Source organism: Leucopleurus acutus (assembly GCF_964270905.1).
Source record: "Leucopleurus acutus genome assembly, chromosome: 3".
Taxonomy (NCBI): domain Eukaryota; kingdom Metazoa; phylum Chordata; class Mammalia; order Artiodactyla; family Delphinidae; genus Leucopleurus; species Leucopleurus acutus.
The window spans coordinates 36,056,451-36,075,412 of record NC_139145.1 but is presented as its reverse complement, the minus strand read 5'-3'; the positions used below and the strand labels follow the sequence as shown (position 1 = coordinate 36,075,412).

Below are 18,962 nucleotides of genomic sequence, written 5' to 3'. Positions count from 1 at the left end.
CACCTGGCAAGCTGTGAACATGGAAGATGGGCAGAGAACGATTCACTAGGAAGCAGAATTAATGAGCAGGGACAATGTCTAATTCTATATATTTTTAATCATGTCTATTACAGTTAGCACTCAATTTAAATTAATCACCTTAAGAGCAGAGTTGGTAGTTCCCTTATAAGTCAATGGGTTCTGTCCTAATAGGCAATGAATCATTAGGTCACGACACTCATATTTTTATTTGTTCTTTTTCCTTCTTTCAGCTTTTTCATAGAAATGCTGAAGAATTCTTTTAAAATACTTCAGAACAATCACCATTTTCCCATTCCTTCATGTCTTTAAAAAGCAGATCACATACTGGATTCTCTTCTACGGCATTTCTTAAGGATTTATAAAGCCATTTTCATATAACCTTGACTAACCATCCTCATTTTTATTCTGAGAGACTTCTCACCTCTCTGAGTTGCTATTTCACTTGCAGAACTGTGAGCTGGGAAGAACCCGACATGGTGAAAACAAACGTGCACGTTCTGGACATGGCATACAGACCTTTCCAGGATCAGTCTGATGGCTCAGAGTGGGGATCAACTAAATCCTTTGTTTTTCCCTTTTCTCTTCCAGTCTTTGGCAATGTGTATAAACACACATGAGGGTTAAAAGTAATTACAGAGGGCTTCCCTGGTGGCGCAGTGATTGAGAGTCCGCCTGCCGATACAGGGGACACGGGTTCGTGCCCCGGTCCGGGAAGATCCCACATGCCGTGGAGCGGCTGGGCCCGTGAGCCATGGCCGCTGAGCCTGCGCGTCCCGAGCCTGTGCTCCGCAATGGGAGAGGCCACAACAGTGAGAGGCCCGTGTACCGCAAAACAAACAAACAAACAAAAAGTAATTACAGAGCTTGCCTTCTCTTTCAGTGGCTTGTCACCAGGAGATCAGGGGAGATTATATATATTCTTTGGATGTTCTTAAATTCTACTTTGGATGTTAATTTTCCACACCCCTTTTCCCTGGGCCAGTTCCACTGATGCAAACTACTCAGTATAATTAAGACTTCTTCTCCACTATATGACAAATTTATGCTTGTTTAAAAAAAATCACATAGATACATATATGGATAGAAAAAGACTGGAATGAAATATGCCAAATAATATATTTGGTTTCTCAGAATGCTAAGCTGGGTGATAGTTTGTTTTTTGTTTTTTTAATAAATTTATTTTTGGCTGCGTTTGGTCTTCTTTGCTGCTTGTGGGCTTTCTGTAGTTGCAGCGAGCAGGGGCTACTCTTCGTTGTGCTGTGTGGGCTTCTCATTGCGGTGGCTTCTCTTGTTGCGGAGCATGGGCTCTAGACGTGCGGGCTTCAGTAGTTGTGGCACATAGGCTTAGTTGCTCTGCGGCATGTGGGATCTTCCTGGACCAGGGCTCGAACCCATGTCCCCTGCATTGGCAGGCGGATTCTTAACCACTGCGCCACCAGGGAAGCCCAATAGTTAATTTTTTAAATTTTACTTTCTACTTTTCTACGTGTCTACATTTAATAAACTTATGTTAGTTTTTCATAATAATCAAATAATAAGTAAAAAGAAAACATTTTTCATTCTAATTCCCTGATATTTTTTCTTTTGTGTCCAAAGATTTCTAAGTGATCATGCCCATCACATTGTATACAGACAGTTTCCCTGAATTAACTACAAGAGTAGTTCAGAGAAAGATTATTCAGTTTAAAATCGTAATTTCATTGCTGCCTGCTAAGGCTATGGCATAATTTTTCTTTAGTTAAATAACATTTTCTTCTTATCAAATGTAGTTGGTGGGCTATTTGTTTCTGTAGAATAGGCATTGGACATGGCATAAAAAGAGTAAGGCATAGAAACACAGTAAGAATTTTGGAGTGTCTAGGAGCTTCCTAAAAGTGAATGGATGTGACTGCACTTCCCTAGGAGGCTGAGAAGTGGAAGATGGGCAAGAGAAGGTCTGAGATTTCCTAAGGAAATGTGGAATAGAGACTCCACCCACTTTCTTCTTAGTTGAAATGCACTAAGGAGAAAATAGCATAAGATCCTTGTCTATTAAGAAGATGGGGAAAAGTAAAAGTAGAATTCAAGTGAACTGATTTCCTTGTTCAATTTCTTTTTAAAAAAATAAGTAGGTAGGTACTTCCTCTCTGCAGTGAATTTTAAAATGTGTAATTCAATACAAGCTAATTAACGTGCAGAGAGGCATGATATAAAATTGATTTATATATACATATATTATGTCTTTAAACTGCTTTGCTAAGGTGAGTCTTCTAGTGAATCTTGTGCTTGCTGAAAACAGTTGAAGTCTTGACTGGTGCTGGGATAAGGCTCATTTAGGTTCACCAATGTGATATGATAGAATATTTTATAATTTTGCTTTTTTGAACAATTTTTGTTGGTTAATAGTGCTACCCACAGAAGAAGATATAACATGATGAAAAATCCCTGAAAACTCTGTATTCAAAAAGCAAACATATGAATCTTGTTTGAAGGTTTTTTAACCTTTGACATTTATAACGGATTTGATAAAGTTGATTGCTTTTTTTTTTTCAGCTATAAGGGAAAATGACTCCCAGCTTCATGGTTCCAGAAAATGGAATCTAAGCCAATGAAAGTAAGAAAGCTCTATATAGGATAGTAATACATTATGACAAGGCTATCTGAAAAAGAGCCTTTTCATTTACAGTAAGATATATTGACACTCTACTTTAATCCTTGGGATACACATACAAAGTCACTGTAAGACGCTTTAGGCATATGTAAGGCTAACTCTTATGTTTTTAAGTTCTTGTTACTACAGTAATGAACTTCAAATACATCAGATAGAAAAGATCAGTCACGAGCTTACACACTTAGAAGTATCTCTGCTAGGAGCGCAGACTGGACTTGTAGGGATACTTTATTACTGGTCTGTAGGGGGAATCTCCTCTGAAATAGGATGAAATGTTAGACTCTTCTTTCTTTTATGTATTAAGGTAAAGGAACAATTTTAGTGAACTATGTAGTAAGTGACTATTCCCTACTGGTCACAGAAATTTAAACATTCCTGTGCCAGTGGTCTTGGCCGCTTTGAACTTTTAGTTTCTTGAAAATTGATGCATTCACACATTATGCCATTAAACAATTTTGTTTACCTTGCTCCTGAGATAAAAAGAACAGCCCCGTATTATACAAAATGCCTTTAAATGGAGTAGTAGTAGCAAGAAGAGCTATTACTATTCAGGACTGTTCTGGAGTTTTTTGTTTTTGTTTTTCTCTGAAAAATACATCAATGATTAATTATGCGTTAATTTTCATCGTAGTAAGAAAACAATCAGATCACTCAAAGTACCTACTATACACAGCACTGATTCTGTTGTAGGAGAAGGAAAAACACCTTCCTTTGTGATACGATGCACTTTTACTTTATGAATATTGTTAGCAAAGAATGAAAAACAGGAAAAAGAATATAAAACTTCCGCTTGAGCTTTTAAAGGATTTCTGAGCCCCACTTCTTTTTTTTTTTTTTCCTGATGCATCAATCAGGAAATGCGATTATAATTCAGAAAGAATTATTCACTCAACTGTATAGACAAGTAAGAGGTTTGACTGGGCTACTGGCTTTGAGGTTCAAGTGGCATTTACAAAATCAAAATCACAAGACAGGGCTTCCCTGGTGGCGCAGTGGTCGAGAGTCCGCCTGCCGATGCAGGGGACAGGGGTTCGTGACCCGGTCCGGGAAGATCCCACATGCTGTGGAGCTGCTGGGCCCGTGAGCCGTGGCCGCTGAGCCTGCGCGTCCGGAGCCAGTGCTCCACAACGGGAGAGGCCACAACAGTGAGAGGCCCGTGTACCGCAAAAAAAAAAAAAAAAAAAAATCACAAGACAGAACAAGGTTACCATTACGGAGGCACTGAGACTCAGACAAGTGCCCTCGGGGAGTTAATATGGTTAAGGTTATCCATGTTAAGCAACATCTTATAAAACATTCTATCTTGAGTATTACTTCTGTTTACAAGAATGGGCTAATTCATTCATGTCAAACGTGGCTTTTGGGTATTCAGTTTTTTTTAATGTCACCAAAATTATCTCAGAGGAGCAGCTCTGATGGGTCAATCATTGCAGATGGTAAATGCTTTGTTAATTATACAGAAATTTAGAAACAATTGTAGAATGTCTTGCCTCAGGAGAAATTTCTCTCTTCCTGTTTGAGAGCCGTTTCTCCCAATCGAATTAATTTTGTGTTTGTGAACTGATAAGAATCTCAGCCACGTGGTAGAAATAACTCCTTTCTCCTTGCTCAAATACGCAAGTGTAAATAAGCAAAGGATATCACAAATAAACAATGCCATTCTTTTTAAATAATGCAGTCTGTGTAATTAGGAGTATGCAATTACAACAGTTCAGCTCTCAGTGTAACAATTAGGTTTTCAGTAAAATGTAATTTGTTCCAATGTAAATGTTTTTCCTCAATTCAGAAGATTCCCTTGAGTTGTTTCAATAAGCGTATTTCTGCAAAGACATGCAGTAGTGCACTATGTTCCAATATACAAATCAAAGAGGACAACTATATTATAATAAGCTACTGAAATTTTTGAAGTATGGGTTACCAGTGTTGTGTTGAGATAGGAAAGTAGGGGCGATCACTTTCTGGGAACCGTTGACATACAAGAATGCCTATGCGGTAGATATAAAATATAGATGATAAAATTACTATATATATAAAAATTATTATATGTATATATATACTATATATATATAAAATTAGTATATATATATGTGTATATATATTCCTTTTTATGGAAGTCACAGGTATGTATATATACCTCTTTGTGATGTGACTTCCATAAAAAGGTAGAGTCTTGAATCTGGGCTGGCCTTGTAACTTGCTCTGACCACTCTGGTGTAAATGATGGTATTTGACTTTTGAGGCTAGGTTTTAAGAGACCTCGGAATGTGGTCCTGAGGTCGCCATGCAAAGAAGCTAGACTAGCTTATGGAGGAGGAGAGGCAGGTGGAGAAGAGGCCCCCAGTGACAGCCCACAGCAACTGGCGAACATGTGAATGAGGTCTCTTGGGTCTTCTAGCCTCACTGGCCCCTAGCTGAATCCTGGGAGCTGAGTAAGCTCAGGTGAAATATGCAGGTGAACTGTCCAGTCAACAAACAGAATTGAGAGAAGTAGCTAATTATTGTTGTTTTAGCTTCTAAATTCTATAGTGGTTCTATGCAGCAAGGCCAATTGAAATAGTTGAGTTTTCTCTTATCACAGTGTTTGGTGCCACTGTTTAACTGACTTTGTTTTCCCAGTCAGTTAGGAACTTATAAAGTTTACATACGGAATTGTGAAACACCATCACATGTTTAGTAGAAAGAAAAATGACTGAGAAAAACAGAACCTTAGTACAGTAACATTCAAAGTAAATTAGAGACTAGAGATCATCTAGTTCAATAGATTGAAAAGCGTACTTTTCGGATTACTAAAACGGGGAGGATGAAGATATTCTTTAGGGCTATTCCAGTGGGTATGATGGAGGAAGATGGTCTGGATTTCTCATGCCAGGTTCAGCCATACCAGCTCTATTTTTATTTGTTGTATTCCCATGTGCAGAAGTAATTCTCTGAGATAAAAAATGTAAAGCCACTACAGCCCAGCTCTCAGACTTTCCAGAGGAACACGTTAAGGCCCAGAAGGAAGACGCAATCAGTGTGAAAATTTACCCTCAGTATGACAAAATACTTCATCATAATGATGTTAATTTGTTTGTTGCACACGAGTGGTAGCTAAGTGTAAAACTCCTCACTGATTTGGCTTCTATCTACTTCTCTAGCATTCTTTCTGTCTCCGTCTCATGGGTCATCAGACTCCTACCTTGAAACTTTCTTTCCCCTAACTCAATCATGGAGGTCTAATACCACGTACAAGTTTCTTTCTCCCCATCTCCCTGTCTTAGAACGTGGTGTATTGCTCCATTCTGCCTGAATCATCTCTATTAGGAAACCTTCTCGGTATCGCCCCTTCCCCATCAACCCAGGCTGTGTTGGGTGTCCTCTTTAATATTTCAATTGCCTCGTCTTTCTTTGCATCACAAATATGAAGGCCTACAGGTTGTAGTAAACTTGCGTTTGCTTTTCTTGTACTAAAGACTGAAAGACTCTGAGGGCAAGAAACATGACAAATGTTTGGTATCCCCAGGGCCTGGCATAAACAGAAGGCATGCACCAAATATGTGTGGAGTGAAGGGACAGATGAATGAATCAATGAAATTTCTAAGTGAATGAGGGGTTTCTCTTTCACCAGAAGCATCAAATGAAAGATGAACTACACGCTAGTAATGTTAATGTTGGGATTAAAAGGGAAGTGGGAGAAAGATTGTGAAGGGCCTTTTATATCACGTGTAATAGGAGGACTAGAGAAGATTTTAAGCAGGGGAGGATACAAAAAAGTACCTTTAGAAAGATCCTTCTGGCTGATCTGTGGAATTGTAATTTCTTAACATGCAAAATTAGAAATAAAGAGATCACTTAGGAAGCAGGAAACTTTCAGTCATTTTGCATAGTTTCACCAATTTAAAAAAGTGAGAAGTAAAAGAAAAGTGAGATTTGGAAGCAGAAGCCCTGAGTTTAAATCCTGACATAGGGTATGGCTTCTACCATACACCCTAGGTCCATTATGTATTTTCTGAGATCCTCAGTGTTTTCACTTGTGAAACGAACATTATAATTCAAGCTTAACAGGAATAAAAAGACTAAATGGGGGAAACATGGTGGTGTATTGTAAACTATAATGCATTAACTAAATATGAGTTATATGATTGAAACCGATAATTTTCATTTTAAGCTGCTAGAGTGACATCATTTTAACCCCCAAATCCTATGAATTTAAGTTTTATATTTAGCATTACAGAGACTCTACTAACATATATCTGATTGGTTCTCACTACACTACAACACTAAACTGGAAAAGCACACAATAAATGGAAAATATCCCAGTAAGAGGAAAAGTCCTTGAAATCAGTTATCATGTTTATTTGAAAACTATTTGTTCCAGTTGTCTATTGCCATGTGCAAATCACTCCAAAATTCAGTGTCATAAAAAACAACTAATTATGCTCATGGATTCTGTGCGTCAGGGGTTTGGACAAGATACAGTGAGAATGGCCTGTCTTTGCCATATGATGTCTGAGACCTCAGCTGGGGAGATTCACATGACTGAAGGCTAGAATCATGGGGAGGTTTTTAAACTCACATTTCTGAGGCTTGGACTGGGAAGATTGAAAGGCTGTGCACAGCTGGGCCTATTGGCAGCCTTCATGGAGCCTCTCCATGTGCCCTGGGCTTCTCTCACTATGGCTATCTTGAGGTAGTCAAACTTCTTACTTGCAACAAGAACAGGTGTTCTCACAAACAAAACAGCAGGTGCATGGACATTTGTCACTTAGCCTCAGAAATTACATAGGGTCACTGCCACTGTACCATATTGATCAAAGCAGACCCAGGGCAATCGAGAGATTCAAGGAGAGGAGAAAAAGACCCCACTTTTAATGGGAGGCATTCAGGGACATGTTTTAAAATCTCCACACTGTTTCACGGATGGAACTTAAGAGGTACATTTTTTTAAGTAAAATGTATGCTGATCAAACCATATATTATCCACATGAAAGTCATTGAAAAGAAAATAAGGATTTCCTTTGAACTTTAGTTTTTGTTTTTCTGATGAATTTTTCCCAGTGTTCCTCAATACAATTGAGGTAGAGCGAAAAATTTAGTCCCCTGCAACACTGGGTAGGTCTGATCTTGCAAATTTATGTAAATTTTATTTTATAGTAATAATAATGCTTTCAATAATGATTGAGATAATTACAGATATTATTAAATAACAACAGTTCAAAGTGGTATACAAATCCATTTACATATATTACAAGCTCACAACTTTAAGATGTACATACTCTTATTATACCCATTTTAGAAATAAACAAACTAATGAGGTTAGATGTTAAGAAATTTTTCCAACTTTTCTGTGTAATAAATAAAAATTTACAATAATAGGTAATAAAATTTTAAATATCATTTTATAAACTTCAAAAAATGCGTATTAAAAAGCAAAACAATAAACCCTCTTTAAACTAAAGTTAGAGCCACATGCACAGGGAATGTGAAAGTTCCTGGTAGAGGCAGCTAAACCAGACTGAAGAGATAAGAAGTTCCCTAGAGGGAATGGCATCTGAACTTAACCTTAAAGAGTAAGTAGTATTCATCTGGACAGCAGAGTAGACCATTCTGGTTTAAGAATGTAAATTAAGGGAGTGGTGAGAGACCTTGCTGGAGAAGTAGGCAAGAGTTAACTAACCGAGGAACTTACTTGTCACATTATATGTATTAGCTTTTATTTTCTAGTTAATGGGTGTAGTGCCCAAACATGGTAGTTTGTCTTGGACATCCTAGTCTGCCTATTGTTCCAGAACAATTAGTAACTGTGCCCCTTTCACTCACAAAATGTTCTAATTTCCTGTGGAAACAGAAGAATGGTGTGGCCCCTCTACCAGTCATCAATATTCTTTACAAAGAGGAAAGACATTTTTGATTTATGATTTAGAGAGATGATTTGCAAGTCCCTGGAAAGAGTGAAATTGATCAAGAAAGTTTTAGGGTTGACTGCAGAGATTCATGGGAGAAATGTTGAGATACTGAATTGTAATAGGAATAAGATGAAAGGTACAGATTGTAGATACCTAACCACATTTGTTGACTGGCTAGATGTAAAGAATGAAGGAGAGGAAAGAGGCAGCCCTGTCTCCTAGATGTTTTATGTAGGTGACTAGGTGGTTGTTAGATCTGAAATTGAGGTAGAGAACATCTTCCCTGTCATCTGTTTTGGGTTTATTATTGGTGATGGGTTTGGAGTGAGTGATAAAACCCATCTTAAAGGATATATACTTTGTATGAATAAAATGAGACTTCTTGGATTTTATATAGAAATTAATGCTAAAAATAAAATAGAACAAGTATAAGAAATGAGGTGGATTTGATAGGGTACAAAGAAAGCAGCTTTATTCTTCTTTCCCACTATATTCTCTGACCTGAAATTTCAGGTTGGTCCTCAAAGCTTTCCCAGTAATTTCCAAGGTTTCGACAAACGTCCTCATTAAAAATGCCCAGTCCACACACAGCTGCGCTTGGGCGTCCTTTCTCTCTCTGACTCCATTTTCTCCACAGCCGGGGGCCGGGGTCTTCTGTGGGGTGCCCAGCGGTACCCCAGATCTCCCTTCAGGGCCAGGATGAACCCCGGGGAGAGCTGGGAGCGGGGGAGATGGGCGGGGATTGGGACGGAGGAAGCAGCACACCCAGCGAGTTTGGGAGGGAAGTAACCAGGTGGGGTCGGGGGCGGGGGCTTGGATTGGTGGGTGGGGAGCCTGGGGGCCCTGGCGAACCTCTGCGCGGCGGAGACCCTGGTGGGGGTAGCAGGGTGTGGGGAGGTCGCGGGGACTCTGCAGCAGGTAGGGACCATCACCGACCAGAGCCTGGACGAGCGAGGCCCAGGCCAAGAAACACGTCCTAAACTGCCACCAAATGAAGCCTGCTCTCATTAACGTCCTTCGTGAAATAGAGGAGAAAACCGCCCTCAGCATTCGAAACTCCCAAGAGGAAGAGCCTGTGGACCTACAGCTGATGCACTTGGACACCATGCTTCTGGCCGACCCCGAGAAAGGGGATGGCTCAGGGTCGGCAGCTGCCACCACTGCAGCCTCCTGGGGAGGTGTGTCCCCTAACAACCCCATCGAGCACTTGGACTATCGCAGCAAACTTGCCCAGGTCCGCCACATGTACCACTCGGAGCTGCAGAAGTATGAGAAGGCACGAAGCAAGTTCACAGCCCACGTCCTGAAACTGCTGAGGGAGCAAAGCCGCACGCGGTTCATAGCACCCAAGGAGACGGAGCACATGGTGAGCGTCATCCACTGGAAGTTCAGCGCCATCCAGAGGCAACTCAAGCAGAGCCCCTGCAAGGCGGCCATGATCCTGCATTCTAGTTCCTGGATACCAGACGAAAAAACCGTAACTTCAGCAAACAGGCCACTGAGGTCCCGAATGAGTATTTCTACTCCCACCTGAGTAACTCATATCCTAGTGACGAGGCTAAGGAGGAGCTTGCCAAGAAGTGCGGAATCACTGCCTCTCAGGTCCCCAACTGGTTTGGCAACAAGCAGATGCGCTATAAGAAAAATACTGGAAAGTTCCAAGAGGAGGCAAACATCTAGGCCATCAAGACCGCTGGTAAAGCCATCTGGTCCTGGGCTTTTGTTTGTCAGAAGATTTTAAATCACAGTTTCAATTTTATTACTTGTGATTGGTCTGTTCATATTTTCTGTTTCTTCCTGGGTCAGTCTTGGAAGGTTATACCTTTCTAAGAATTTGTCCATTTCTTCCAGGTTGTCCATTTTATTGGCATAGAGTTACTTGCAGTAGTCTCTTAGGATGCTTTGTATTTCTGCGGTGTCTGTTGTAACTTCTCCTTTTTCACTTCTAATTTTATTGATTTGAGTCCTCTCCCTCTTTTTCTTGATGAGTCTGGCTAATGTTTTATCAATTTTGTTTATCTTCTCAAAGAAGCAGGTTTTAGTTTTATTGATCTTTGCTATTGTTTTCTTTGTTTCTATTTCATTTATTTCTGCTCTGATCTTTATGATTTCTTTCCTTCTGCTAACTTTGGGCTTTCTTTGTTCTTCTTTCTCTAGTTCCTTTAGGTGTAAAGTTAGATTGTTTATTTGAGATTTTTCTTGTTTCTTGAGGTAGGTAGCTATAAACTTCCCTCTTAGAACTGCTTTTGCTGCACCCCATAGGTTTTGGATCATCATGTTTTCATTGTCATTTGTCTCTAGGTATTTTTTGATTTCCTCTTTGATTTCTTCAGTGATCTCTTGGTTATTTAGTAATGTATTGTTTAGCCTCCATGTGTCTGTGTTTTTTACGTTTTTTTCCCTGTAATTGATTTCTAATCTCATAGCATTGTGGTCAGAAAAGGTGCTTGATATGATTTCAATTCTCTTAAATTTACTGAGGCTTGATTTGTGACCCAAGATGTGATATATCCTGGAGAATGTTCCATGCGCACTTAGGAAGAAAGTGTAATCTGCTGTTTTTGGATGGAATGTCCTATAAATATCAATTAAATCTATCAAGTCTATTGTGTCATTTAAAGCTCGTGTTTCCTTATTAATTTTCTGTTTGGATGATCTGTCCATTGGTGTAAGTGAAGTGTTAAAGTCCCCCCTATTATTGTGTTACTGTTTTAGAACTGTTAGCAGTTGCCTTATGTACTAAGGTGCTCCTATGTTGGGTGCATATATATTTATAATTGTTATATCTTCTTCTTGGATTGATCCCTTGATCATTATGTAGTGTCCTTCCTTGTCTCTTGTAACATTCTTTATTTTAAAGTCTATTTTATCTGATATGAGTATTGCTACTCCAGCTTTCTTTTGATTTCCATTTGCATGGAATATCTGTTTCCATTCCCTCACTTTCAGTCTGTATGTGTCTCAAGGTCTGAAGTGGGTCTCTTGTAGACAGCATATATATGGGTCTTGTTTTTGTATCCATTCAACAAGCCTGTGTCTTTTGGTTGGAGCATTTATTCCATTCAAGTTTAAGGTAATTATCGATATGTATGTTCCTATGACCATTTTCTTAATTGTTTTGGGTTTGGTTTTGTAGATCCTTTTCTTCTCTTGTGTTTCCCACTTAGAGAATTTCCTTTAGCATCTGTTGTAGAGCTGGTTTGGTGGTGCTGAATTCTCTTAGCTTTTGCTCATCTGTAAAGCTTTTGATTTCTCCATCGAATCTGAATGAGGTCCTTGCTGGGTAGAGTAATCTTGGTTGTAATCTCTTCCCTTTCATCACTTTAAGTATATCATGCCACTCCCTTCTGACTTGTAGAGTTTCTGCTGAGAAATCAGCTGTTAACCTTATGGGAGTTCCCTTGTATGTTATTTGTCATTTTTCCCTCGCTGCTTTCAATAATTTTTCTTTGTCTTTAATTTTTGCCAATTTGATTACTATGTGTCTCAGCATGTTTCTCCTTGGGTTTATCCTATATGGGAGTCTCGGCAATTCCTGGACTTGGGTGGCTATTTCCTTTCCCATGTTAGGGAAGTTTTTGACTATAATCTCTTCAAATATTTTCTCGGGTCGTTTCTCTCTCTCTTCTCCTTCTGGGACCCCTAGAATGTGAATGTTGTGTTTAATGTTGTCCCAGAGGTCTCTTAGGCTGTCTTCATTTCTTTTCATTCTTTTTTCTTTATTCTGTTCCACAGCAGTGAATTCCACCATTCTGTCTTCCAGGTCACTTATCCATTCTTCTGCCTCAGTTATTCTGCTATTGATTCCTTCTAGTGTATTTTTCATTTCAGTTATTGTATTGTTTATCTCTGTTTGTTCTTTAATTCTTCTAGATCTTTGTTAAATATTTCTTGCATCTTCTCAATCTTTGCCTCCATTCTTCTTCCGAGGTCCTGGATCATCTTCACTATTGTTATTCTGAATTCTTTTTCTGGAAGATTGCCTATGTCCATTTCATTTAGTTGTTTTTCTGGGGTTTTATCTTGTTCCTTCATCTGGTACATAGCCCTCTGCCTTTTCATCTTGTCTATCTTTCTGTGAATGTGGTTTTTGTTACACAGGCTGCAGGATTGTAGTTCTTCTTGCTTCTTCTGTCTGCCCTCTGGTTGCTGAGGCTATCTCCAGACAGCTTTATTACCTCAAAGCCATCTCATCTTAAACCAATAGCATCGCTTGGTGGAAAAAAAAAGTCCAGATCATAGTTTCATAGTGTTAATACTCATCCAACTTAAATTTCCTCTATACCAGGTTGGGCCAACTTATACTCAAAGTCTGCAGTGAGCTGGCTGAGCTAACGGTGAGAATGGGAAAAGGGACTGGGGGCACCGTTAATTTCTCTCCTCTTCCCCCAACTTATTCTTCTTCACATCTTCCTCTACTATGCTGATTCTTGGTCCTCCAGGGATGGGCAGAAGAGCAAAGTGAAATTAGGGCAGACAAAGTGTTGCATGAGAGAATTGTAAGTTTTACCAGGGTTCTCTGGATGAAGAATACTTCTACATTATGGAATCTTTTGTCTTTTGGAGTACTTTTGCAGGTTCCCTGGAGCTTACCACCTCTAGGGTTCTGTAAGTATAGTTTGCTGATAAAGGCAGTTCTCCCTCTGTCTGCTTAGACCTCCCCTCAGTGCCTACTTTCCAGTAGAGTCTTCACAGTTACATGAAACCCATTTGAGTAAAGCCCATTTTAAGACTCCCTAACAAAGACATGAGGGACAAAACATCTTGTCTACCATGGTGGGAATGTGACTCATTCCTATAAGAGGATGCTATCTTCATTCGGCTACCACATGTCTCTCTAGCCAGCCTCACTCTTATAGAATTTTTCTGACCTGAGCCCCTATATTCCTCAGTCTAGAGGAATCTCATAATCTCTGATTATATTTGATTAGAGAAGGACATGGAGGAAGGCAGAGAAGATGCCCTAGTCTTCCAATATGTCCCTCCTTAAAAGAATTCTCTACAGTCTGCTTGATGGATTTCCTACCTTCCCCTCATACATTCTTCACCTAAGTAATGAGCCAATGGCTGCTAGTCTGGTTTCTTTATTTCTTAGCATATCTTGTGTAGATATCTGATCTGGAATCTATTTTTTTTCTGTTTTTTTGAGTCTAAGCCTAAAATCCTTTAAGACAATAAGGAAATTTGCATTTAATAGTCAGATATATTTCCTAATGTGTCAATTGTATAGGCTACTGAAGTAAAATAATAAACATAAAGTAAATTATATTTAAGAATAAGAAAAAAGATGAAAAATATTAAAAAATATTTAAACATATTTTTATTAAGTGTAAAAACTATTTTATCACAGTAAAAATATTAATACCTTCTTACTGAGTATAACATGATTGATTTTTTAAAAAATATTTTGAAAATCTGAATATAGTCTCCATGTTACAGTGACCAAATATCTGGATTTTAAGTTCAGTTTATTTTTATAGGTGATATTAATGACTTTTGTGACTGAAAGATAGTAACTCTCAATAGTACACAGGTATAAGGAGAAGTACATGATTTGTTGTGTTTACTATATTACTCAATCATGATGCATACTTTTTAATCACATCTACTAATTATGGAACGATTTTTATTGAATTTTTATCTGTAACATTTCTATGTTTGGTTATATAGCTCAGTTTTTCTCAAACAAATTGGAAAGGCTTATAATTCAGTGTATTTTAACACATGGGTTCAAGATATGCTGAAACTTTTTCTTGAGCATAGATTAGAAAATTCTGTTTCCATTTTTAGTGTGCACATATGAAAGTTGATTTGGTAACAAAATCACAAAATGATCAAAACACTTCCAAGCATTCGTTTTCTAAATACTTTTTCCTTGTATACGTTTTTTTTAATAATGGTGATTTTCTCACTCCCTGTTAAAGCAGAAAGTGACTCAAAGGGAAAGATTAAGTGGTCATTTTTCAAAATTATTTTATAAGCTGCATAGTTTTGACAGCCAGCCATCATAAAAAAAATTAAATGGTTTTCTCTCTTTTTTTAAAAAAAAATATATATATATATATTTATTTATTTATTTATTTATTTATTTATTTTTGGCTGTGTTAGGTCTTCGTTTCTGTGCGAGAGCTTTCTCTAGTTGCGGCGAGCGGGGGCCACTCTTCATCGCGGTGCATGGGCCTCTCTTGTTGCGGAGCACAGGCTCCATACGTGCAGGCTCAGTATTTGTGGCTCACTGGTCCAGTTGCTCCGCGGCATGTGGGATCTTCCCAGACCAGCGCTCGAACCCGTGTCCCCTGCACTGGCAGGCAGATTCTCAACCACTGCACCACCAGGGAAGCCCTTGTCTCTTTTAATAGCTGTGTTTTTAAAAAAAGGTGAATACTTTTTTTCACTCTGCATTTGATTTACTTATTTATTCATTTATTTATTTTTACAGTGAGCTGACCAGTGAACCTCACTTAATACAAAAGATTCCCATAGCTTCTCTGTCATTCAAAGTATGTCTTTGTTATTGTTATTGTTATCCTCCTTGAACTGTCTGTAGCACCTGTTATTATTCTAATTTCAACTTATTTGCTTTAATAGCTTCCCTGCTAAGACTCATTGAATGGATTTCCAAGTGTAGTGATAGCTTTACTCCACAGTAGCTCTCTTTTTCTGTCTATCTTGCTCTCAATTCCAGTCCGATAAACTGCTCCATTAGTGGTTGTCCTTGCAGTTAAAATTTTTCTTCCCCACTTAAAGCTTTTTTCCCCTTCACTTACTACTGTTGAGGACATGCTTTTTGGATACATTGTTTCTTTTCTAGCTGCTTTAGTTGTTATTTTTATATGTGAAATGCTATCTAGCAAATGTATATGTAAACCAAAAAAAGGCTGGAAAAATGTATTTTATTTATTCAGCTGTATAACAAAAATGACTTAGTTTGTCCTAATACGTATTTCTTAATAGTTTCAGCAACATTTTCAATGCATGTGACAACACTATTTGCAAACAAAATAATGCATTTTAATTCGTTGCCAAATCATTTGCCACAAAATATCTCAGTCATTTTTACTGTGTCAGGAAAAACGAATGTTTCCTCAAAGGGAAAATTTTTGTCTTTCATAAGGAAAAGACTTCAGAGGAGACTCTGAATGCTTACTTTAAAAATATCTTGCTGGGCTTCCCTGGTGGCGCTGTGGTTGAGAGTCCACCTGCCGACGCAGGGGACACGGGTTCGTGCCCTGGTCCGGAAGGATCCCACATGCCGCGGAGCGGCTGGGCCCGTGAGCCATGGCCGCTGAGCCTGCGTGTCTGGAGCCTGTGCTCTGCAACGGGAGAGACCACAACAGTGAGAGACCACAACAGTGAGAGGCCCGCATGCCGCAAAAAAAAAAAAAATCTTGCTAATTGTGATGGCTTTATTTTAACATTAATACTCATATCTCAAGACAACATAAACACTGATGAAGCAAATTTCATCTATATTTCCAATGACCCCTAGAAAATTCCAAAATTTTCACCGATTTCTTATTAGACCTGATGATTTTTTTAAACCTAGTATTGTGGTTAAGGAAAAGTGTGTTGTTAATGAACAGTAGACCGAGTGTTGGCTTACCCATGTTTTTGTTGCCTACTTGGGCTTAGATTATTAGTATTGTCTTAAATTTGTGGTTTATGTGCAGTAATCTTTTAAAACTATACCATCAGTTTAGGGAAGTTACTTTGTTCAGAACTTTAGAACATAGTTCATAAATTCATTTAGCATGGCTCACATAAACATCTGTGTTTCAATATGAGGAAAATGAACAAAAGAGTGAGGGTGTTTCCACCAGTCTCCTGTAGAACTTTACACTTCCCTCAGGATAGCATCACAGTACATCAAACCCTATGGTCTGCCCTGCAGACCTGATGAAAGACCAGAGTCATTCCACATATTCGATATTACTAAAACCTTTAAAAGATTTTTGGATTATATTCTCTAATATTTTCTTTGTACTCACCAGCAAATGTTTGCACATCTTGTGGTGTCTTAGTCTGATCAGGTTGTATAACAAAATACCATGGGCTGGGTGGCTTATAAACAACAGATATCTGTTTCTCACAAGTTCTGGAAGCTGGGAAGTCCAAGATCGAGGCACCAGCATGGTCACACTCTGGTGAAGGCCCCCTTCCTTGTCCTTAGTCAGCACCGTTATGCAGTGTCTTTACATGGTGGAAGGTCTAGGGATCTCTGTGAGGTCTTTTCTATAAAAACGCTAATCTCATTCATGATGATTCCGCTCTCATGACCTAAGTACCTCCCCAGTGCTCCACCTCCTAATACCATAATCTTTGGGGCTTAGGATTTCAACATATGAATTTTGGGTGGCACGCCATATTCAGACCATAGCAGCTGATGTACACACGTCACACTTTTAAGAATTTTGTTCTAGATCAAATTCCTCCAAAGATGGGGACCTCACCTCCAAACAAGAAAATTATTCTAACAACTCTGACGAGTTATAAATGCTAGAAATTCCATCATCATACGGATCCAAAATCTATTTACTCATAACTTTCAACCACTAGTCCTATGTCAGCCAAAGGAGGCAGACACAGAACAAGTGCTTTTAATATTTCATTATTCTCTAATGCACAACATGTGGGTTACCAAATGATTTGTGTGGTTAAAACAGTTATCACCCTCATCTAAGCAGAAATTGCTTTCATGTATTTCCAAAATAATTGTCTAATAGAGGTTAAATGATATCTACTATTAAATGACAATTTGTTCACAAACTGTTTCATCATGTAATTCACAAGTACAGAAATTCTGTAATTCTCCTGAATAGTTCTTCTGAACTGACCCACAGATATTCTGAAACTTACATCTCTTTAGCTCTTTTGATTCAGTTGGAAAGAACTTACTTCCTCTCTGTACAGATAGTGCTCTTACTAAAAATTGTCCCTTCATTTCCATGGAATGAACTGATGCTGTCTTTGAGGTGAAGGTTTGCTCTTGTGCCATTTTAATGTTAAACTGAGATCAGGGAAGAGGCTCTGCTGGAAGATTTCACTATGAATGCCATACCAAAGGCGATAACTCAATATATCATCTAGAAAATTCCCCAGAGTGGCCTCAGTGCAATGACAGACACAATCTGACAAGAGACTGTCACTTCTGGTGGTGTGATTTTAGCCTCTGAACAATAAATATGAGAACAGTGAAAGGTGCACAGTCAAAAATCCCACACACTCCCCAAATGTAATTCTAGAGTTAGCTGTGTTAGAGATGGTCCTCATTTGTTTGGGCCTTATAGTCTTCAAAGCAAAGATTATTTATCTTAAGAGGTTTTTGTTTGTTTGTTTGTTTTTGTTTTGTTTTCTTTCTTGATGACAAATTCTCAGAACATGGACTCTTAGCCAGTGGCCTGATAGTGAATTCACCGGTGGGGTTTCAACTGCCGTTAAACAAAGAGTCTGTTTACATTTCACAGCAAGGTCACATAAACAGTTTCTTCTAGTTGTGATCATACATCTTTTGCCCATTAACCTAAAATTAGATGACCTTATAAAATACCCCCAAATTGGACACTGTTAAGAGTAAAAGCGTATGCTGATAACAATCATGGTAAGACAAGAGGCACAGACCAGGACCATCCCAGGAAAACCTGGCTATCTGATCATTCTGTGTAAAGTGTGTGATGGCCATCAAGACACAGCCAGTGAACCCCGGGCTTTCCACAGAAGTGTTCCCCTAATCTGACTACATCAGAATCCCAGGGCTGGTTATTAAAAATGTTGATGCCCTGTCCTTACTTCCTAGATGGTTGGATTGCCCATATTTTTAGGTCCCTGGGTGATTCTGATGATGACAGTAATCAACTCCAAACTATTATAAGCTTCTTCCCTCTGAAACTTCTCTACATTGTTTCTCACAGTGGAATTGCCATATACACACAGCCTATTCATCCTCTACATATATTTTTAAATCTAAGATACATATTTTCCCATCTTGAAAATATGGATATACCCTACAGTTGTTGGCAGGGGAAATTTTTCCCCTAAACCTCTTTGTTCTTTTGACTGATCTAATAATTAAATTGATACAAGATAGATTAACAGGGAAAAAATTTAATTTAATACGTACAGAGGTCTCACAGGTTTAGGACCCAAGAAGCAACAAAAGCAGGTTGTTTATATACCTGTTACACAAAGAAACAATAAATTTGTGAGCACTGACAAGACAAAGAAACTTAGGCTTGTGTACTAGTTAGGGAACAAAATATGCAGAGTTTATTTACACAAGCTTCTCGACCCTGAACTCCCTATATCTGGTGATAAGGATGTCTCTCTACCTCCTAGTACAGGGATGGTACCTGGGAGATTTATTTCCTGCTTTCAGGGTGACAGAGTGGAGGGTCAGAGTGTCCTTCTTG

The 18,962-nt window shown here is 38.7% G+C and overlaps 1 pseudogene across 1 annotated transcript in view; it reads left to right on the top strand.

Moving 5' to 3' along the window:
* The first annotated feature begins 8,194 nt into the window (after positions 1-8,194).
* LOC309959879 (pre-B-cell leukemia transcription factor 2-like) overlaps positions 8,195-18,962 on the top strand; it is a 49,609-nt pseudogene continuing 38,841 nt past the window's right edge. The window contains exons 1-2 of the transcript in view: positions 8,195-8,220; positions 9,194-10,252. The product of the transcript in view is annotated as a pre-B-cell leukemia transcription factor 2-like (transcript). The remainder of the gene's footprint in view (positions 8,221-9,193; positions 10,253-18,962) is intronic.